Below are 23,491 nucleotides of genomic sequence, written 5' to 3'. Positions count from 1 at the left end.
TTGAAAAGTTTCCGTCATTTGTCATCCACAAAAAGCTAATACACCCAACTCAGTGTCAAACGCAGAAAAGTAAACATTGATTGTTTTCCTACACCAAACCCTAATTTTACACGTTTACTATATTACTATTTGGACGGTTTTTTTGTGATGTGTAAACATTCAAATACTACAACTTACTGTTAATAGGGGGAAATGTTATTAAACAGCAAATTTCTTTTTTTAAACATATCGAATTTTCAATTATATAATTTCAATTATTTTTAATTAGAATCTCTAAACACGTGATACAAATCCCCAAACCAATGTACAGTTAGATAGATAGATGTATGTATTTCACACTCAATGGCTCCATTCATTCAATTGTTCCTGCGTTCATTCCTTCTCTTATTCGCTCATTTTCAGTTACGTATCTTATTCTTAGTAAGAGCACACACATACATACATAAACACATTTAATGGATTGTAATTGTAAATCGATATGTTTCAATAAACTTGTGTTAGGTTACATTTCAAATCAAAGTAAACCAAAATTTATGTGAAACACAAGCCAACCAAAAACAGAAAAAAAATAAGAGAAAATAAAAAAGCAGCAGTAGAAAAATATAATAAAATAAAATAGTATACTATATTGAAACATTAAACGGGTGGAGATTACGAAAAGATATTGTATGTGTATATTGTGTCTTGCCACAAGTACAAGCCAAGAAACGCACTCCTACACACACACATGAATATAAGTTAGATTGAAAGAAAATCCCTAAAAGATAAATGGTTTTTTTATTGATAAAAAAAGAATGGTATGTAGAAGGACACTAAGAGGGAATTGTGTGCTGCACAAAAAATCATACAAGATATTCAACTAAAGGAAAACTTTTCAAAACACTCAGCAAATAAAGAGTTGAAGCTGAAGATTTGTGTATGTTTTGTCAGCTTTTTCCGTTTTGTTTTTTTTTTTTTCTGTTATCTAAATTGTCGGCATAAATTTGCATAAATTGTATGTAAATAACACTCGTGTTTTAAAAAAATACAAAGTAAACTACATACTACTCCACTCTACTACATGCCAATGCCAGATACATATTGTGTTGAAAAATTAAATGTAAACATTTTCATAAATTCATAAACATTAACTCTTAAAGGAAACTAAGTCTTTAGACTAAATGACACTGCAGAGGGAGTAGGACAGGGGGAAAGGGGTAAAAAAATAAAATATCTAAATAAATGTCATTGTAAATTTAAGGTTGCGTTGACACAAAACGAGCCAGTGTTTATCACTTCCTTACACACTTAAGCGTATAGGACTTAATGCTAAAAGCAAATGTACTTAAAACTTGAAACTTAAAGAGTGTTATTTACTTCTAAAGAAAATTGTTTTGTTGAAAACTTTAAAACAAAAATGTTAAACATTTTAGGGAAATGCTTTAATACAAATAACATTGATTGTGTTATTGATTTTATTTCAAACAAATATACGTATAAGTAACTTTGTACCACATCATAATATTCAATGTTACTCATACGTAGAGTTATAATTGTTTTCTACTACAACTCAATATAAAGAGATCAGATGGGAGAGCAATTTGACTTGACAATAGAAATTGCTTTTTTTTATTTTTATTGTTGTTGCTGTTGGCATTACTGTTGCATGATGTTCTTTGGCAAATACTTGTTTATTTCCTTTTTTTATATTTCTACTTGTTGCATCAACTATTGTTGGTGTTATAGTTATTTCTGGTTATTGTGACTTAAAAGTAAAGCACGTATTTAACAATTTAATTGTTTTTTATTTATGTACATACTTATTTGCCTTTTTCAATTATTTTCATTGTTGTATTAATAGTAAAAGAGCAAACAAAAAATATTATTAGAGTTTTCTCCTTCGCCATCGTGCTACTAAATGTCACTCTCATACGCACTTTCTGAAAACGCAGCAGAGACTTGCAGTTGGTTTCAAATGGACTTAATGAATCCAATTAAAATAACTGACTCTTGGAAATTGAATTTTAAATGTCTGCATTTTAATATGACCAATACAAATATGTTTTTCAATTTAAGCATTTACATTTTTCTCGAAATAAATGTGTTAAAAAATACAAAGAAATTGAAGATTTAAATAAGTTTAAATATTTTTAAATTAAAATTTTAAGATTTAACAACACTTTTAAAGATTGTACATAAAACATGCATTTCGTGTAAATTTAAATTCATAGTAAAATTTTCGAGAATAAAACTAATTAAATAGTACTACGCATATATTTACAATTCAATCACATTTAAACAGACACTCACTGAGATAAACATTTTAATTTGATTCTCTATTACAAGTAATGAGAATAGATAAGTTAAATCGAATAAAAAAATCATATAAGTATGTATACCAGGCATGGAAATTTGTAATTTCGAAGCAGTACTAACTTATAACATAAATAGTACTAAAGTACTTAACTTAGACTATAGACTAGACTATAGATTAGACTATGGACTAGACTATAGACTAGACTATAGATTAGACTATAGACTAGACTATGGACTAGACTATAGACTAGACTATAGACTAGACTATAGACTAGACTATGGACTAGACTATGGACTAGACTATAGACTAGACTATAGACTAGACTATAGACTAGACTATAGACTAGACTATAGACTAGACTATAGACTAGACTATAGACTAGACTATAGACTAGACTATAGACTAGACTATAGACTAGACTATAGACTAGACTATAGACTAGACTATAGACTAGACTATAGACTAGACTATAGACTAGACTATAGACTAGACTATAGACTAGACTATAGACTAGACTATAGACTAGACTAGACTATAGACTAGACTATAGACTAGACTATAGACTAGACTATAGACTAGACTATAGACTAGACTATAGACTAGACTATAGACTAGACTATAGACTAGACTATAGACTAGACTATAGACTGGACTATAGACTGGACTATAGACTGGACTATAGACTAGACTATAGACTAGACTATAGACTAGACTATAGACTAGACTATAGACTATAGACTAGACTATAGACTAGACTATTGACTAGACTATAGACTAGACTATAGACTAGACTATGGACTAGATTGTAGGCGAGACTACAGACGGGTCTATTAATTATGTGGACTACTTTTGAAATATTTATATTTAAGTTAGAAAAAGTACCGAAGATGCAGTGGGGTACCGCGAATTCAAAAAGTACATAATTTTCCATACCTGGTATATACACTTCAGTAAATAGATATGTAAAAGAAATTACAAAACTCTTTCAATTTAAAAACAAAAAAAAATAATTTTGTGTGTGTGTAATGATAGTATAATAAGCTGAAAATTACCTATACATGAATTAAAATTGTTAAAATTTAATGCTATATTAATTTTATTAACATTTTACATGCTAAAATATAATCTCATTGTCTAAATTTAATAATTTGTCTTAAATGTTACATAAATTAAATTATGTTCAGTTTATAATTGAAAAGTTAAATGCTCTGCATTAAGTTTAGCTTGCAAATATTTTTTGTTTACTTTTAGTTTCAGCATACTTATAATTAAATGTATATTTTCGAAAATGGTAATTTCTGTCTATTATTTTAGTATATTTTAAAAACTGTATTATAAAAGTATTAAAAACATAATATCAGTAACAAAAACGGTAATACTTATTTCTGATTTTAATTAAAATTTCATCACAAAAAAAAAAACATTTTATAGTTAACTGTGTGTAGGTGGATTTCTCAGGGATCAAAAATTCAGTACTTTTTCTTTCCCCGACATATACATATGTATATAGTACTTTTTAATATTATATTATATTTAATATTATAATAATATACTTTAGCTAAGTAGGCAGTAGGGTAGTCAGTAGATTAATTGATAATAATAATCAATTGACTAATATATAGATTATTCCCTAGACTAGTCAATAGATCAGTCAATTTACTAAGTCATACACAAGTCAATAAACTTGTCCGTATATGTAAGTCATTACTAGACTCCTTCTAAGTAATGTAATACATATGCATGTTCAGAAAGAAATTCATCATACAGTAATTGTTGATTTATTTTCCATAAACTCTAAACACCTACAAACAACGTGCAATTGTTACCTCTTCTATTATCTACATTAAAAATTGATTTTTTACTTTAAAAGTTTTAAAAAAGATGATGTAATAATAAACAAACACTTTATTTTGTTAAAGGATTGAAAAAAAAACAGTAAACTTCAGGGTGAATGAACTCTAAAAAACTTTTACCGCCTCAAAACCAAAAAAATAGGAATTTTTTGGGAAAAGTTTGTACAAATATGATTTAATCATTATATATGGATAACAACTTCATACTGGTTTAATATTTGAATTGTCTATATGTGTGTGTAGATACAATATGTAAATATTCATATGTTCATAAGTATATAATATGTTTAGAATAAAAATTGAAAATTCATTCTGCGGTTTCTATTTTAGAAAATTTTATTTTATTATTACACACCAAAGTTCAGTACGTACTATAGATATCCGTTATAAAATAAATTTAAATTATTGTAATAGAAATTGTAATTTTTGTAGAATTCAACAAATCTATTAAAATACTTTGTAAATTTATCACAAATTAAATGTAAATTTTTTTGGGTGAATTATTTAAATAAAGATTTATTTGCTATTTCATTTAAATTAACATTGATGCTTACAAATTTTGTAAGTATATTTAATTAAGATTCATTTTATAATTCAACAGTTCAATTAATTATGATGCAAATTACTAACTACATCTGTAAGTCAACATATTCTATAAATAAATTAAATTACATTTACAAATTCCTTTTTAAGAATAAATGTCTCTTCGCTTTAACATTTTAATGGCCCTAAATATTTAAGTGTCAGTTAAATATTTGTAAAACGCTTAAATAGTCTTAATAGAACATTTTCGTTTATTTAAATGGAAAATATTTAAGTATGTTTGTATATAAAACTATAAACATGCTTAAACATACTACCTACATATGTATGTATGTATGTATGTATGTTCATGTGTCTCCAACTGCCAGCCTACTGATATTTCCTGGCAACCGTCCTGCCTAAATTAGAAAATTATATGTTTGCATGAATTTGTAATTGTTGTATTTTTATCATTGTACAAAAGGATGTTCTCACTCACAACCTCACATACATACAAATTTTATATTATGAGAGCTTGGTTGCAAAATAATGTAAGTCCCTCATTTACTTTTAGAGTGTAAAAACTCAAAATTCGTTTTTTAGATTAAAAATTAATGCTGTGCTAAAGTTTTTTAAAATATGTCAGCCATATTGCATTTTAAATCTAAAATAGTTTATAAGGTTTAATTTTTCTAAACTCGTGTTAAATATTGACAGCTTTAACGAAAAGTAAAAGAAATTAATTTCTTTTCTTTTAAGTTATAACACTCTTTCTATAAATGTTCAAAGTAAGTATATTTGAGCAAGTGTTTATAATTAAAGTTTAGCATAATGTTTACCAACAAAAAGTAATGTTTGAAAATGTAAATGAAAGTTTTAATTAATTATAGGCGAAAATGACCTACATAAATGTTTTATTCTAAATGCGTAACAATAAAGGTTTAGGGCGTCGTTACCTTGAGTTTTTCACGGTATGGAAATCTTGTTTATATAATTGCCCTAATTTTTAAGACATTTTCTGAAATTTAAGCTTTAAGAGATAATTGATAGTTATGACTCGATTAGGAGTTTCTATATATGAAATTTTTTAAAATCGGAACACAAACGAGGTGTCCTACTTAGCGAACCCCTCACTACACCCCTATTGGGCTCAGACACCCACTGTGCGATTAGAACTGCCACGGTATCAGAAGAAAAACAAGTAAGAATGTATAGTCGGGCATGGCCGACCATATGATACCCTACACCAGTGATTTTGTTCAAAATCTCTATTATTTATTTTATAAAAAAGCATTTAATTAGTTTTCTGAATTTAATTCCGAAATATTTTAACAATTTGTTGATGTAGACCACGCAACTTTGTCAACACTGCAACAATTAGTTGTCGCAATCTAAACTTTATGCACATCCGTTGTCTAACAAACGTGGAAAGCTCAAAATGCGTTGTAAATAGTGAGCTTACCACGTTTGTTAACATTTAGACAACGGATGTCCATAAAGTTTAGATTGCGACAACGAATTGTTGCAATGTTGACAAAGTTTGCGTGGTCTACATTACATGTTGTTGTTGTATGTATGTATATACTTGACAACGGATGTTATTTCAAAATTTGGTGTCAATTTGGTACCAGGCGTGTATATTTTTTTCCTCTGTGTAGGGTGTTAATATGGGCCTATCCTTATAAATTTTGGTAGAGGGATTTACGTTTGCAGAATATGAAGAGGACTTTGTAATGAGGCCCGATCATTACGAAAATCGGCAGGATTTACGGTTATATTGGGGCTATGAGAAATAATGGACCGTTTTTAACTATTTTCAATAAGCTTCGTCCTTCGTCAAAAGAAGAGCATGTGCCAAATTTCATCAAATTTCAGACGGACAGACATATCAATCTGAGACGATTGTTATACTTTAACGTGGGTACCAATATTTTTGGGTGTAAAAAACATCAGCACAAACGCATAATACCCTCAACACTATAGTGGTGTAGGGTATAAAGCACAAATTCAAATGTGCACTAATTACATGTCGTTCATTTACTTCAAGACTGGCATAACTCAAAATTCGCGTATTTTGAACTGCATATGTATTACAAAATATGGACCGTTTTAAAATATTTCATATGATTTTATCTATTTTCAAAAATGTCTACTATTTCGATGCTAAGGTGATTTTTTGCTGTAAACGTCAAACGATTTGATAATCTATTAATCTGTGGATCTATTTATTTGATTGTGTGCTTGAAATCCCTCGGAACGTTTTTTTTTTTTTTTTTTGTATTATACCAGTCTTGTAGTAAATGAGCGATGTATCTGAACGATGTTACATATATAAATGAAATTTATGAACATTAAGAATTTGGTACCACATTCATACTTATTTTAAATATTGCCCTTTGTTTAGTATATAGAAAATATGTATGTGGTATATTTAACTATGTATGTATTATAACCATGATGTCATGACTTGTACATAGTAAGCATACATACATATTAATATTTGTATGTATGTAAAAGTTATAATACAAATACTAAATTTTCTTATAGAATGCTATTGCCCAGCAATAGGCAGTGTAAAAAATATAATCAATGTTCAAAGGTATCTTGTTAAGATACCTTTTTAATAATTTTAATTTATAATTTCAAGAGATTAAAATCTAGTTTCTCTCTTACCATTTTCAATTTGCCATTAAAATATGTAGAAAAATTATGAAAATCCACAATATTAATTAAAATTGTATTAAAACGACACAAGTCATAAATACCAATTAAAATAATTTAAATAGATTTTGGTCAATAAATTTGACAAACCTGAGTATTCCTACCAATTAATATTTTGGGCATTAGATATTGGTTTTGATTTTATGTAAAATACATTACTAAATACTTGTGAATGTTTAGAGTAACCAAGCATTTGACCTCACAATTTTGGGGTTTTAATTACAAATAAAATGCTTGTTTTAGTTAAATGTTAATATTTATAATATTTTACCTGAATAAATAAATCGATCTTTGCATAATAATTAATTATTATTAAATCATTTTCTATATTTAATTAGTATTTACAGTATTAGTAAGTATTTATTTAGAAAATACTGACAATATTTTGGTTTGCGATTTTTGTTTTGTATAATTATACAACCATAGTTACCACAAGGTTGGGGGAAAGGTTGTTTTTAACCAAATTTAATTTAAGCTTTTTACAAACAAATGAAAATGTGTTTACTAATTTTTGTTGGTTGTGTAACAATAATTAAAATTATTAAGGTTTATATATCAAAATATGTATATCAAATGTCAAGTTTATAATACATACATACATACATACATACATACATACATACATACATACATACATACATACATACATACATACATACATACATACATACATACATACATACATACATACATACATACATACATACATACATACATACATACATACATACATACATACATACATACATACATACATACATACATACATACATACATACATACATACATACATACATACATACATACATACATACATACATACATACATACATACATACATACATACATACATACATACATACATACATACATACATACATACATACATACATAATTTTATACCCTAAAAATATAAATATTTTAAATTATTTTTGTTTTGTATCGATTTTTAAAATATTTTTCCTAAAAAAGTATAAATTACACTTATACAGTTTTACCTTATTGCCATAGATTTGTTTGTATATTTTTTCACCTTTTTGTGGTTAGTTTTTACTGTTTTCATTTAAATTTTTCTTTTAATTTGTTTATATTTACAATTATATTAATTAAATATTAACACAAATTATTAGTTGTATCTGTAAATAATTGATTATCTATAAACATAAATAAGCTCAATGAAATAAATAATATTACCCATGGAGACAGCTACTGAAACCGGGGATAATTAATTACAAATCATCATAAAAGTCTAATAATTTTAATAATATAAGTAGCTACGTACAATTTCAATATGAATTATTGAAGTAGTTATAAATTAAATAGTTATTATTAAACATTAATTCATTTTTAGTACAATTAATTATGGGCTATTGAACTTTTCGCCCCTTTGTAGTAGAAGGCCTAGAGCGCAGATGTTAGGATATGACCAAAACACGCTTTAATTAGAAAATAAATAAAGGAAGTAAAAACAGGTCAGAAATAAACTCCATACAATATTTGGCACAAATTCAAAGTAATTTGATCATAAGTAAACAAATATAAACATATGGGCAATTCCATGAAAATGTAAACAATATAAACGATATAATGGGAATTATTTTGTTTTCACAAGTAGTAGTCTCTGAACGAAAGAACACAATTATTTTTCAATAACGTTTTTTTTTTTTTGGAAAATCACATAAATGTCACGTTCGATCGTATGGAATTGCACATACATATGGGCAATTTCGTGTCAAGTGATTCATCTTTTCAAAACGATGTCTTTCGATTCCAAGGGTAGTACTGTTAAATTTCAGCTCTATTAGCACTTGCATCACATTATGCGACTATAAAGCCCTTAAAGGAAATTGTATAAGCTTTCTTCACAGCAAAAAGGGCCCATTTAAAAAAAAATTAAAACAAAAAAGCAGCGACAAAGAGTAATGATAGATAAGAATACAACACTGAAAAAGCTCGTAAACTTCGATCTAACTCAATAAAGTAGAATGAAATTGGAATAAGGACTTGGTTACAATTACCAGAAATGGAATATTCTTCAATACTTGTGAGTTAAAAAGATGATGTTTACAAGTGACATAGCATATGGCACAATAAGATTGCTGATGAGGAGCCGTAGCGGGCTGCTGTTGTGTCCGAAAAATTAAATTTTCAGTATTCTTATAATTAAAAATATTATTACAATTTGGAAAATAACTTATCCCCAAGTGGGACTCGAACTCGAGCCTGAAGAATATTCAATTAATAATATTAATATCACAGTTCGAAGAAATCAATAATCTTAATATTTAAAACAATTTATTAAAAAAAAAAAAAAATTTAAACAAATAAAAAAAAATGTTGGTAACAATGAAGAAATAGCTATCCTGAACTCCTTTGGACAATTTTTGCTAAGACCAATAGGTGAAAAATTACACCCATTTGACAAAAAACCCTCTATGACCAAACTGTCCAACTTTGACCCCCTGTACCTCCGACAGTTCTTTACCGATAGAGCTGAAAATTTGTGTCTGGCCTACTATCTAATAGCACTAACCTTGGTGGAAATTTCATCTAAATCGATTTTTTGAATTGGTGACACGAAATTGCCCATATGTCTGTATTATTTTTAAATGTTTTTTAATTAATTAAAATTTTATTTTACATGTTAGAAACATTCAAGCACTCGTGTATGGAAAATTTTATTTTAATTATTATCAATGTCACTTTTCCTACTATGTATATTAGAATTATTTCTATAATCAAAAGAAAGACATTTCGAAGAAGTAAATCGATAAGTATAACATCTTCAAGACATAACCAAAAATATGGTTGAACTATAATCATTGATTATAAATAATAAACTATAAATTACTTTCGTGGAAATTTTTATATCTTTTTACCTATTTGCAATACTCGCACCACTTATGTACATAATTTCATTCAATCCATTAGTTTTTCGATTAAATGACATATAATCACTCTTACCGCACCGCACTTTGCCACGGTTGACTTGTTTCAACAATTAACAAGCAAAACGTTACCAATATAGTAAGTTATACAACACAATACATACAAATTACAAACACAATTCTATTTAAAAGAGTCAATATGTCAATATTTATTGTGACAATTGTTGGGATTACAATTATTGTTGTACAACAATATTATTCTTCTATGCATTATTCAAATTTGTTTTTATCGGTTTGTATTTAGTTGTTTTTATTTTTCTAACACGGATTTATTGACACATTGAGGGAATTACTGTATTAATTATTTAATATTTAATAAGTAACTCCATTTAAATAATTTGTATAGTTTTGTGTATAAAAGTAAAATTGAGGTGAAATAACTAATACAGAACAAATATAAAATAATAATGAAAATTAGTTGCTTCACCCATGTATTGAGCCATTGACTCGAGGTCATATTTTATTTTTGTTATTTTCGGTAGTAATTTTTAGATTATATTACATTTAGTATTTTTTATCTATTAGCTAAAGTAATAAAATCAAATCATATAATTGATGGGCGGTATTATGGTGGGTTGTCTATAACCAAAAGAAAAATTGACAGCTGTTGTTTGTGTTCCATTCTTAAAATATTGGTAAACTAAGTACATTCATATACAATACATACAAAAAATGCAATTATATAAATGATTTTGATATCATTAATAGAAATTTCACTTTCATTTCATTGCCATAGCAACTGCTGCCCTTTTGGCACATATTTAACAACTTTCTTTCTAAAACTGATAAATTTTGTTAGGATTTTGTGTGCTGTAAATAGCGAAACATAATCGTTACAATTTATAGTAAGTATCGAAACAATAATTGAAAGATAATGTTAAAGATTTATCCCCCTATATAAGCACTTTTTCCTACAATATACCATCAATAACTTTATTGAGCGTTTATGAACATAAATGTTAATGTTTTATTTATAACAGGAATGGAAATTTTAAATTTTGAAATATGTAGTAAAGAAAAGAGTACTTTTTAGGATCCAAAGTACTAAATTACATATGTACATATGACACCTTTTTAAAAAAAAAAATATTTCAGAACTTCTACTAAAACAACTAGTTTTATTAACTGCAAGTGCATACAAAACAACTTCTGAAGGTGACAATTTCCAACTTTCATCGATGAATAAACTAGTTCCATAAACATTCGTTGAAACGAATATTGGCCCTAAAACAGAAAATGTTTCTAAGGAGAAACATTCGAACTGAAATTATTACTCTTAACGTCAAAGTTAAGAAAAACGTTATACCCTAATACTCTACACTATTCCTTTTTTTTTCTGTTTTCTTTTCTCACATCCTGTATACTTTTATATGTTGTATCTAGGTTTGAGGCGTCAACAAATTCGATTGAAATCAAATAAACTTCTGGCGATATTTTATATAGACGTAATTGTTATTATCGGTTTAAGTTATGTTTTTTAGTGTATAATAATAAAACCCTGTTAGAGAATTGACAACTTTTGACATGTGGTTTGTAACAAATAAATACATACCACAATAAATAGACACACACACACACATACATACATTTATCATTGTTCTAAATAAGGAGAAAACAAAAACACAAAAATAACGTTGATATTTACTCCTAGAAAAAGATATATTTACTGATAAAAATAAGTATAAAATAGTCTGTGAGTCAACAGGGCAAAAGTAAATCAATATTTCGTAATTACTTAAATTTACTTCATTCAATATAATGATATTGGGCCAGCCCATGTATGAGAAAAATCCACACAGACTGTTTAAAAAGTGTTCAATATGTTTTTAATACAATATTAATACCAAAGATAATCATCTAATAAAATTGAAAATTACAATATTTCAGTCTGCTTTGATGGGTTTTTATGGCCTCTTCTTATAAACCGTTAAATTACTATAGCTATTGCTATTCAAATTAGTCTTAAACGACAATCGACTGAAATTGGAAAAACAACAGCAACTTTAAAAATCTCTTTGTGTTCATTTGCCTTTTTTTAACGCAGATTTTCTATTTAATGTTAACTCCCGTATATAGAATATAGAATTAACCATGTTTGTTTCTATGTTAGATTTTACAAAAACAAAAAAAAGCAACACAAGTGGAAAAAAATACTTAAGGACCATTAAAAGTGTAATAAAAATATCCATATTCATATTATTTTATGAATATTTAGATCGTCTATAAATATTTGTTACGTTTTTATTTAAATAGAAAAAAATCAAAGCAGACAAGTACACACACTCGAACAAACATGCTCGATTTGACATTAGGGTAATGCACACTTATAGATGCACTTAAATTTTAATACATTTTTTTATAATATAAATATGTTTTATTACTTACCTTATTCGATGTGTTGTTTAAAAAGTCGAAATTCTGTGAATTCTGTAAGAAAGGAAAAAAAAGAAAAAAATTAATAATTGCAAATTATTCAGAGGTATCAACGTGCAACCATCACTACGTGAATAAAAAATACCGAAATTAAAACAATTTGAGCAAACTTTTTTAAATTAGTGTCATCCTAATTATTATTTTTCACCGTATTTGGTCTCAAAAATCTCTCTCTGAACCGATTATCATTAATTTTTTTCGTACCGTAAATTGTTATTACATATTGTGGTCATTGTTTGAAATTCAGTATTATCATGTGAAATGTGAAGAGAGCATTTTAAGAAACTTATGTATATTTAATTATTAATTATATAAACTGCAAGTTAAGAAAAAATCTTTAACTGTAGTAAATAAAATTCTAAAATAAACTTAATTAAGAATTTTAAACTGAAAACCAAATTGAGTATATTACTGAAACATTTGGAACAACAAATTGTGGCTTAAGCTAGAGATATGGCATGTGCAGCAGTTAAAAAGGTGTTTGGTTTAGTGCAGTATTAATGAAAGATTCAGCGCGTTTAAAAGTAATTGGAATATTTTATATTTAAATAAAAATACAACTTTATAACTAACAACAATTACTTACTAAAAACTAGGAAAACGCTTGAGTTGGCAAAAGTAACCACAAATACAGACACTCACTTCAGTCACTCAATTATTCTCACCCACTCAATAAATATTGCTTTATATAACCCAACAAGCAAAACTACTAGATATAAAACTGCTAATTGTTTCACCTGAACTCTTAGATTTACTTAAAAAAAAACATAATAAAATACTATGAAAATGCTTATTGGGTTCCGAAAACAATTCGTTGCTCCCTCGATGTAGGAAAAACTTCAAGCACACTTAACGCAGCAAAACCACAAGGGGTATTTAATGAAAAATATCGACCAAGAAGATACGTATATATTCACCACACCACTAAGAAAATCTAATAAGTTGACAGAAGATGACACTAGTCATGGAGACAAATATAAATTCAAGTCTTGAATGATAAAATATGCTAAATTATGAAGCATGAACTGAAAACCATTTTATATTCTAATAATTTCAATTTCGCGAATAAATACACAATTGAAGCTCAGTAGTGAGGGCGTGTGTTTATTTTGTGGTATAGTTTCAATTTAAAATTGTGCTGCAAGAAATTGCTTTGAAAGTGGTAAAGAAAAACATATTTTAAGAAATTTATTAGATTCCAAAAAGCGTAGAAATATACAACATAAAAGGAATGAAAATCCAACACAACAAAATTACCAATATTTCAAAGGAGTTCAATGGCATTAACATTCGTAGAAAACTAAGGAAAAATATATACTTGGATTAACTAGTATCCCTATACTCGTAAGACAATATTTACAACTGAATAAAGATAACAATGTGGCAAAGCTTAACACTTGTTCCATGAGCTCTGTAGGACAGAACACCACAAAACACGAAAACACTTGAAAAAAACACACAATTTATGTAAATCCCTACTATTTCCAATGAAGTAAAAGATTAAATAAATAAGGAAATCTAGCTACAAGAGAAAAAGGACGGTAACTACTTAAATGAAGAGTAAAAAAAATGAACTATAACCCTTTTAAGCTCAAAAAATCCCTATCAGCTAAAAAATAAACAGGAAATCTTTATTTCCCATTTATTACCCTTTCACTATGTCAGCAGTTCTTGGAATATTCACCTTTAATGTTATATTTATGATATTTTGTAAGAAATGTGGTATTTAAAGAAAATAGGGAGTTGCATACATACATATTTACAATGTACAATTGTATATACATAAATATAACAAGTTGGAGTGCCTACGTTAGGCGACAATTAAATTAACACATTTAATCTAAATGATAATCACTATAGAGCAATAAACTCTTCGTGAATTTCTTAGATACAGGCTGATTTGGTCTATTATAGTTTTGTCTAGTCTAGTCCATAGTCTAGTCTATAGTCTAGACTATAGTCTAGTCTATAGTCTAGTCTATAGTCTAGTCTATAGTCTAGTCTATAGTCTAGTCTATAGTCTAGTCTATAGTCTAGTCTATAGTCTAGTCTATAGTCTAGTCTATAGTCTAGTCTATAGTCTAGTCTATAGTCTAGTCTATAGTCTAGTCTATAGTCTAGTCTATAGTCTAGTCTATAGTCTAGTCTATAGTCTAGTCTATAGTCTAGTCTATAGTCTAGTCTATAGTCTAGTCTATAGTCTATAGTCTAGTCTATAGTCTAGTCTATAGTCTAGTCTATAGTCTAGTCTATAGTCTAGTCTATAGTCTAGTCTATAGTCTAGTCTATAGTCTAGTCTATAGTCTAGTCTATAGTCTAGTCTATAGTCTAGTCTATAGTCTAGTCTATAGTCTAGTCTATAGTCTAGTCTATAGTCTAGTCTATAGTCTAGTCTATAGTCTAGTCTATAGTCTAGTCTATAGTCTAGTCTATAGTCTAGTCTATAGTCTAGTCTATAGTCTAGTCTATAGTCTAGTCTATAGTCTAGTCTATAGTCTAGTCTATAACTTAGTCTCTAGTCTAGTCTATAGTCTAGTCTATAGCTTAGTCTCTAGTCTGGTTTAAAATCTTTTGTTATACTCTCCTCACATCCTATATGTATTTGTTTTGGTTTTATAAGTCTGACAAGATTTGTTTAAAGATTGCACTATTTGAAAACACTGAATATTTTTATAATTATTATACATTTCCCGTAAACACATTCTTAAAATATGTACGTCCACATTCATTCATACATACATATATGACTATTTTCTTAGGGGACAAATAAATCATCAGTTTTTTTTCGCATTTTTTCTTTATTGTTTTAAATGAAAATTATTTAAATGGAAAAGGCAAATTTGGAATGATTTACCGCAATATTTTATATTTTTTAATGAATATATGAGTATTTAAAATAACAACACATAAATTGCTACTTAATAAATCAAGAAACGATTTCAAAAAAATAGACCCAAAAAATGAGAATCGTGTGATTGTACACATAATTCGGTGGAAATAGAGGTGTTTGACATGATATTTGCTTAAACAAATGTAAATCAGACAAGACAGAAAAAAATTAATATGAACGAACATCTTTCTACTAGTGTCAAATATTTGTCAATGCCAAAATTCATATAAATAAATGCTGTCGTTTTTTTTTTCAGAGGTGAAAATCATCACTGTCATTCCGCAGCTAAAGCTGCATATGAATTATGATGAAAGGAGCAGAATGTCAACAATATCTTAAAAAGTCAAATTAAATTATTAATATTTGTTTATAAATATTCCTCCATTCACCTCCCTAACATGTTCATGTCATAATAAATTTTCGGTTTTTTGGGGAGATGATGCCTGATTGAGAAAATTAATTTTACTATGGTGGGACTGGAGTGGGACATTGTAAACGGCGTCATACATATTTTTCGTATCAACAACATGAATATTTCGTTATTTTTTTATTCTTGCTGTTTAAAACATAAAGAAATTCTTCAATCATGCGTGAAAATGTTTTTGTCATTTTCTTTTTTTATTATTTGAATTTTTTTATTTTTGTTTTATTTTTTTTACTGTCTGCCTTGACAAACAAACAGTGATGTTTACATTAAAGTATGAGAATGCAATACGTCAAAATATTTGCGTTTTTTTTTTCGTTTTGTTTGTCTTCTCAAATTAATTTGTTGTTATTTTTTACCCCCTCCCTAAATAATTGTTTAATGTCAAATTTTCTTTTAAATTGGTATATGAAAATAAATTGCAAAAAATATGTAAATAAAAAATCAATGACTCAAAAAAAAGATAAATAAAAAACAAGAGTAGTTTATGGCACTAATGAGATGATATATTTATATTGTTAGGGTCAGTTACTTTTTACAAATATTTAAATAAGTCGAAATTGAAATATACATACACATATCGTTAGTTAAATCATAAAAATTCTAAACAAGTATATTTTACAAGACTTAAAGATTATACATTTCGATATTAGGCAAACTTTTAAATTCTTTTTAAACACAAAACATTACAATAACTTGTATAAGTACTTACTACTTAGCCTTGATATATTGTTTTCGCGCTATGTTTTTAACACAAACGAAAAAAAGTTTTGTTTTGTGAAAACTAATAATGGCCATAGTCAATTTTTTTCACAGAAACTACTTTACTTAAGTATCGTAGTAAGTACTTACCTAACTGCCTATTTATAAGCAATCGTAAAATAATAACTTAAAATGCTATTGTGCTAGTAAGTTATTGCTGGGTATATTGCTTTTAGAGCCGTTACCACTTTAGCTAACGATATGTGGTATGTTTATATTTGTATCTGCAATATAGAATACTTTACAATTATTTAATTTCTGGCATGTTTTAAAGCATTTGTTTGTTTGTTTTATGCTTGTTATGCATCTCAATTAATTTTGAAATTTATCTCACGTTTCAATTCTTTTTTTATGAATTTATTTTGGTCTAAACAAGTCTTATTTAATTCAACCAAAAAATATTTTAAATAAATAAAAAAAATATTTAATATAAAATGAAATGTTTGCATTGTTTTTCATCTATGTTCCACTTATTGTTGTCTAATGTGACATAATTTTTTTCTATGAATTGTTTTCTTTTTTTAGGAAAATTTCAAGCCCACAATTTTACCAGAAGTCAAAACAAATCATTTAGTTTGACAACTTTGCTTTATCAAATGTCAATTGTAATATTAAATGTTACATTAAATTTAAAATAATTCAACTTTCTGCTAAATTTCGTTATTTTGAAACGGAATACATACTTGTTATTTAAATTTTAAAGTTGCCTAACCTAGTTTAAATATACAGAATTACCAAACATTTCTGAGGAAAGTTATTAAAGAACAATTTAGAACATTAGTTGTTTCTAAAACAAAGCACTCTGCAGCGTGTTTAAATTTCTAAATGAATGTCATAATTGTTTTTAATGCTGTTTGCCAATTTTGGCACGCTTAGTGCATTATTAAGCTTTAAGTATTGCTCCTCTTTCTTTTTTTTAGCTTATATTTTAACCATAATAGCAAGCATACATAGCTTCTTAGCTAGAAATACACCTACAAACATACATACATACTTGCATATACTTAATTTATGTTCATTTAAATATTTTAGCAAAAAAAAAAAACAATAAACAAAAAACAAAAAACTAATAAAAAATCGAAACAAATTAAATACTAGTTTTTATATGAAATTGTTGTGTGTTTGTTATAAATTAAATAAATAAAAACAGGTTTTTATTTTTCTATCATTTGAGATGTTTGTTTTTTTTTTTTTTTTTTTTTGTTTTAATTTTTAATAAAATACTACATATTTTTAAATATTTCTTGTTTTTTTATTTAATTTTTAGTTTCCAAGCATGCTTAACATTTGTTTAATATTTTTGTTTGCATTATGAAAATAAATGAACTTAAAATGTAGTGTCTGTCTATCTCTTTGTCTCTCATCTATTGTTTAAATATTTAAATAAAGTAGTAAATGGTACATTTACACTTTATACAAATAATAATAAAAAAACATTAACCAGCTGCTCTTGCCGTGATTGCAATTAATTTTTCTTTCTTTGTAGTAATTTATTGAATTTTGTCATATTACAATATTAATTTCTGTTTTTTGCATTTTTTGCAGAAAAAAATCTCATAAATTATGCACAAAATTGCCAATTATAATAAAACCATAATTGAAGATTCTGTGAAAGATTGTTTTAGAAAAACATTTATTTAAAACCATAAATAACGAAAAATCTGAAAAATCAAAAGCTATAATTTATTAAACTGTTTGTGGTGAAAAAATTGCACTTTTTGAAGCTAAATTATAGTTTTTTTTTGTCAAATATTAATTCAAATAATGACTAAAGTATTAAATGTGTTGCATTTGATTATGAAAAATAAAAATTATGTTTTTTACACTTAATGTCGATGATGGAAAAAAATACAGAATGGTGCCGATTTGATAATAGGACTAGTTTTTGTTCGCTGACATTTGCAATTTCTGTCTATAAATAGACTTTTGTCATCACGTTTCAATTTAAAATAACTAAAAAAAATTCAATTGAATTTTATATAATAAGCGATTGATAAGATTTTTTTCAACTTACAATTTTTTCTTTAATTTTTCAAACAAAAAATCGAAATACATTTGTAAATTGTGTGCATATCTGACTTTAGTTATTAACTCTGACATCTTGTGCATAGTAAAAGCAAAACAATAACAAAACATTCGTTATATGTTGTTGTTTTCAGTCGTTAACTTCTTGTTTAAAATGAAAAATAATTGTAACAACCACATATAAAAATCAAGCTGCATGTTGTAAATAAAATTTTCTGACCAATTTTCTGAGTCAAGTCCATTTGTCTGTCTGTATGTCAGTTGAAGTTGAAATAAGATGAACACTACACAGAGGAAAAAAATATACACGCCTGATACCAAATTGACAACAAATTTTGGAATAACATCCTTTGTCAAGTATATACATACATACAACAACAACATGTAATGTAGACCACGCAACTTTGTCAACATTGCAACAATTCGTTATCGCAATCTAAACTTTATGCACATCCATTGTCTAAATGTTAACAAACGTGGTAAGCTCACTATTTACAAGGCATTTTGAACTTACCACGTTTGTTAACTTGACAAAGGATGTTATTGAAAAATTTGGTGTCAATTTGGTACCAGGCGTGTATATTTTTTTCCTCTGTGTAGATATTCAAAAAGTACAATTAAAAATTCTACTCTAGAGCCCTACAAAAACGGAAATACAAAAGTCAAATTATATATTTTGCTTTATAAAAAGATGTATCATCTTTGAAAATTCTAAACTGTTAATTCGAGAGAATTTAAAAATATCTAAGTACTAACGAGCTACTTTTCACGAGCACTGTAATTCTAATGAAATATTACGTAGTTTGTTGGCTGGATAGGTACTTCAAAATCCCTTAATTCAATTATTGGAACCTAAATGCTTTATTCTTTTTAGTTTAATAAACAGAACAAAAATATTCGTTGAAAATGTGATTCCATTAAAATATTTAAAATTTTGTTTCATTCTATTCACAAGTATTCTCATAGCCATCTGTAACTCAAGAATAATTTAATTTATGTATAATAGTTCCTTTATTAAATTGTATTTTTTTATAATTTTATTTAATTCTTCAAACAACATAACTAATAGAGCAATTAAGGCAGAAAATATCTACAAAATAACATCACTTGAAATGAAAAAAGAAAAAATTCAAATTTATTACTTTAGCCATTATAATAGAAGAACTCTTAAATACTTGTAAGTATTTTTTTTTTTTTTTTGAATTTGCATTTACATACATTTAAAAATTTATTTACAGCAATTTAACACTCTTTCCCATTTAAGCGTTTAAATAATAGTGCATCATGCAGTTGGCCGAAGTTAACTAGATATAAAAACCGTTTTAAAAAAAAAGTGGTAAATATTTATAAAAACACAAACATGGCTTAAATATGCAATAAAAATAGTATTTTGTAAAATAAACGAAAATTTATGACCATGTTGAGAATACAAAAAGGCAAAAAAAAAGTGGTAAATTGAACAGCGATAAATTTTTGTTAGAACCAAAACGACTAACGAGTGTATGTGTATAGAAGTAATTTAACAAATTCCTATAGATAAAGTCATGTTCTAGTACAGCAACATTAGTATATATTTATTTTGCAGTGCATACGAATAATGAATGCACACTTAAAGAGAGTTTTCCAACTACTCATTTTGCTATAAAATAAATTTAGAATTTTTTTTAAATATTTTATAAAACAAGTTGAATTTTGTTAAAGGAACTTTGCAAAAAAAAACTTATATATGGTTTAAATAAATATGAAAAATATAATAATATTTTTTATGTTTTACAAGATACCATGTATTTAGCTGCTCCCTCAAGCACTCTTAAAGCCATAATGAACCTTAAATCACTAAGGCTCAGGCCTCGTAAAAGGTTGTGGGTATAGTAATTGTACAAGTTGTAGCTGTTGTAAAAATATAAATGTAATATATTGTATATAAATTTTTGTTTGCTAATTTCAAATATGGTTTTTATTGTTGCTAAGTAGGCAAATACATATTTAATTTATAAAACCACTCCAATATGTCTAATGCTTAACAGGCTAATTCCTTTGAGTGTATGAATGTATAAAAAAAATATATATAGTAATAATTTATATTTTGCCACACAAAGGTCAATTCTATAAAACTGATAAAATTTGTACATACAAACGTTTATTTCTTTATAGATATTTATAAAAAATAACTAAATTTATGTTAATATAATTTTACTGCTATAAATTAGTGTTTTATTTTATCAATATTCACATAAAAGTAATGAAAATAATTAGAAAAACTTAGTATTTGAAAATAATATAAAATTCGAAAATTTTTCGAATGAAACAACCGTTCACTAACTACTAACTAAATAAAATTACCAGGAGGACGTTGTTGTTAATATCCAATTTTTAAGGAAACTAACCCTATAATTATTTCAGCCACTGTTCCATTAATAAATATTAACTTAATTTGCAATACTCATAATTTATAAACAATTTTATTAAGTTTCTTAATTTATTCACCAAACGTTTATTTCTTTATAGATATTTATAAAAAATAACTAAATTTATGTTAATATAATTTTACTGCTATAAATTAGTGTTTTATTTTATCAATATTCACATAAAAGTAATGAAAATAATTAGAAAAACTTAGTATTTGAAAATAATATAAAATTCGAAAATTTTTCGAATGAAACAACCGTTCACTAACTACTAACTAAATAAAATTACCAGGAGGACGTTGTTGTTAATATCCAATTTTTAAGGAAACTAACCCTATAATTATTTCAGCCACTGTTCCATTAATAAATATTAACTTAATTTGCAATACTCATAATTTATAAACAATTTTATTAAGTTTCTTAATTTATTTACAAACAAATCTGGAAAATATGCGCATACATATGTTTTAAATCTATTAAATTATTTACCCAAAAATGCAGATTGTTTAACAAATGTTTTCGTTAATTTTCTCTATTTCAAGTTCAAGTTGAAAAATTTCATGCGTAAATAAACGTTAAGTAGTAATTTAACAACATTTTTTCGAAAATACTTTGATGTTTTTGTTTATTTGACTAATGTTTCATTTTTTTTTCAAAATATTATGTCATTCTAAAAAATAATATATTTATTTAGACTTTAATAGCGAACTAAAATTCAGATTCCAACATTTAAAAGAAAAATCACTTCAGGGATGGGAAATTGAATACTAGTGCTACCGTACCCTTCAACTTTAGTACATTTCTATAATATAGGGGCCTGTCACAGAATTTCATTCCGATCAAAAGTGTAGTTACTTTTCCTAGTCCATTAAGTAAATAATAAACTATATAAAAATAATAATAAACTATGAAAGTCAACAGTATAGTCCATAGACTAGATAATAAACTAGTCTATAGAATAGACAATAGGCCAGTCCATAGACCAGTCAATAGCCAAGTCTACCGACTAGACTAAATAATACACAAAACGATAGATTAGTCTATAGCCAGACAATAGATTATTCTCTATTGTAATATATGTATATGTATTATATATGTATATATATGTATATATATATATGTATAATATATGTATAAAATTCAGATTTCGACAACGAATAGTTGCAATGTAGACAACTTTGCGTTGTCAACATAGTGTTGTTGTACGTATGTACATACATATATACTTTGACAGCGGATGGTATTAAAAAATTATAAAATCTTTGGTGTCAATTTGGTACCAGACGTGCATATTTCTTTTTCCCTCTGTGTACTATTCTACAGAAAAGTCAACAGTCCATAGACTACACAATAGACCAATCCATAGAATAGTCAAAAGACTAGACCAGACAATCGACTAGTCTACAGACTAGACAATAGATTGGAATAGACTAGTCCAATAGTCAACATCTATGAAATGAAACCTTTAAAATTATAAAAAAAAATTTGATGATTGAATAAAAAAGGCCAAATTTTTTTGAGTACAAATTAACACAAATTTAAAATATAAATTTTCCATGCCTGTTTCACATACATTTAATCTTTCGTTTTAATTTAATCTTCTTTATTAGCATTTTTGCATAAAAAACTTTATTTTTAAAATAAAAATTTTAATAAATTCTTAAAAGTATGTCTTTCTATATGTGTCACACTCAAAATGCTGGGAGCCTTTTCATACTTTTACTACTCGTACGATATTTTTATGAAAAACAATAATTTTTATCATTTCATTTTAAACAACAATGAAAAAGAAGAAGAACATTAATTATAAACTTTAAGGTTAAAGGCAATTGTATCTTTCGAGGAGTCATTTGTTTTAACTTCAGATGTTAATTAATTCAACTCAAAAAAAAAAAAAAAAACAACTATAACAATTATACTCATGTGAGTCTTAAAACTGTTGCTCATACAAACACCAACATTTAATTATAACAAATCAATTTGGTTGCATGTATATGTGCATTAAATAATAAAAAAAGTTAAATAAAATAACTTGTTATTTTAAACACACAAATTAAAAAATTAAAAACAGTATATAAAGATTTGGGATAAAACGTCGCTTAATAAATTTAATTAAAGAAGAAACAAAAACCCAAAATATTGTAAAATTCTTAATAACACGTACTTATGTGTCAATGACATGGAGGCAGGCATCCATTACACTAAGTTG

The 23,491-nt window shown here is 26.5% G+C and overlaps 1 protein-coding gene across 5 annotated transcripts in view; it reads right to left on the bottom strand.

Moving 5' to 3' along the window:
- LOC119601118 (neuropeptide CCHamide-2 receptor-like) overlaps positions 1-23,491 on the bottom strand; it is an 83,202-nt gene that overhangs the window by 46,930 nt on the left and 12,781 nt on the right. For 4 of the 5 annotated variants that reach the window (XM_037951899.1, XM_037951892.1, XM_037951886.1 and 1 more), the window contains one exon: positions 12,726-12,767. The gene's annotated coding sequence lies outside the window, so the exon portion shown is untranslated. Of the gene's footprint in view, positions 1-12,725; positions 12,768-16,939; positions 16,962-23,491 lie in introns of those variants that run through there. The other variant, XM_037951878.1, reaches the window with a different exon arrangement.

The sequence above is a fragment of the Lucilia sericata genome, unplaced genomic scaffold (assembly GCF_015586225.1).
Source record: "Lucilia sericata isolate MDLA Ls3-8-SP2 unplaced genomic scaffold, ASM1558622v1 Contig000005F_arrow, whole genome shotgun sequence".
Lineage (NCBI taxonomy): Eukaryota > Metazoa > Arthropoda > Insecta > Diptera > Calliphoridae > Lucilia > Lucilia sericata.
Note: the sequence above shows the minus strand (reverse complement) of the source record. Positions and strands in the feature narration are given on the sequence as shown.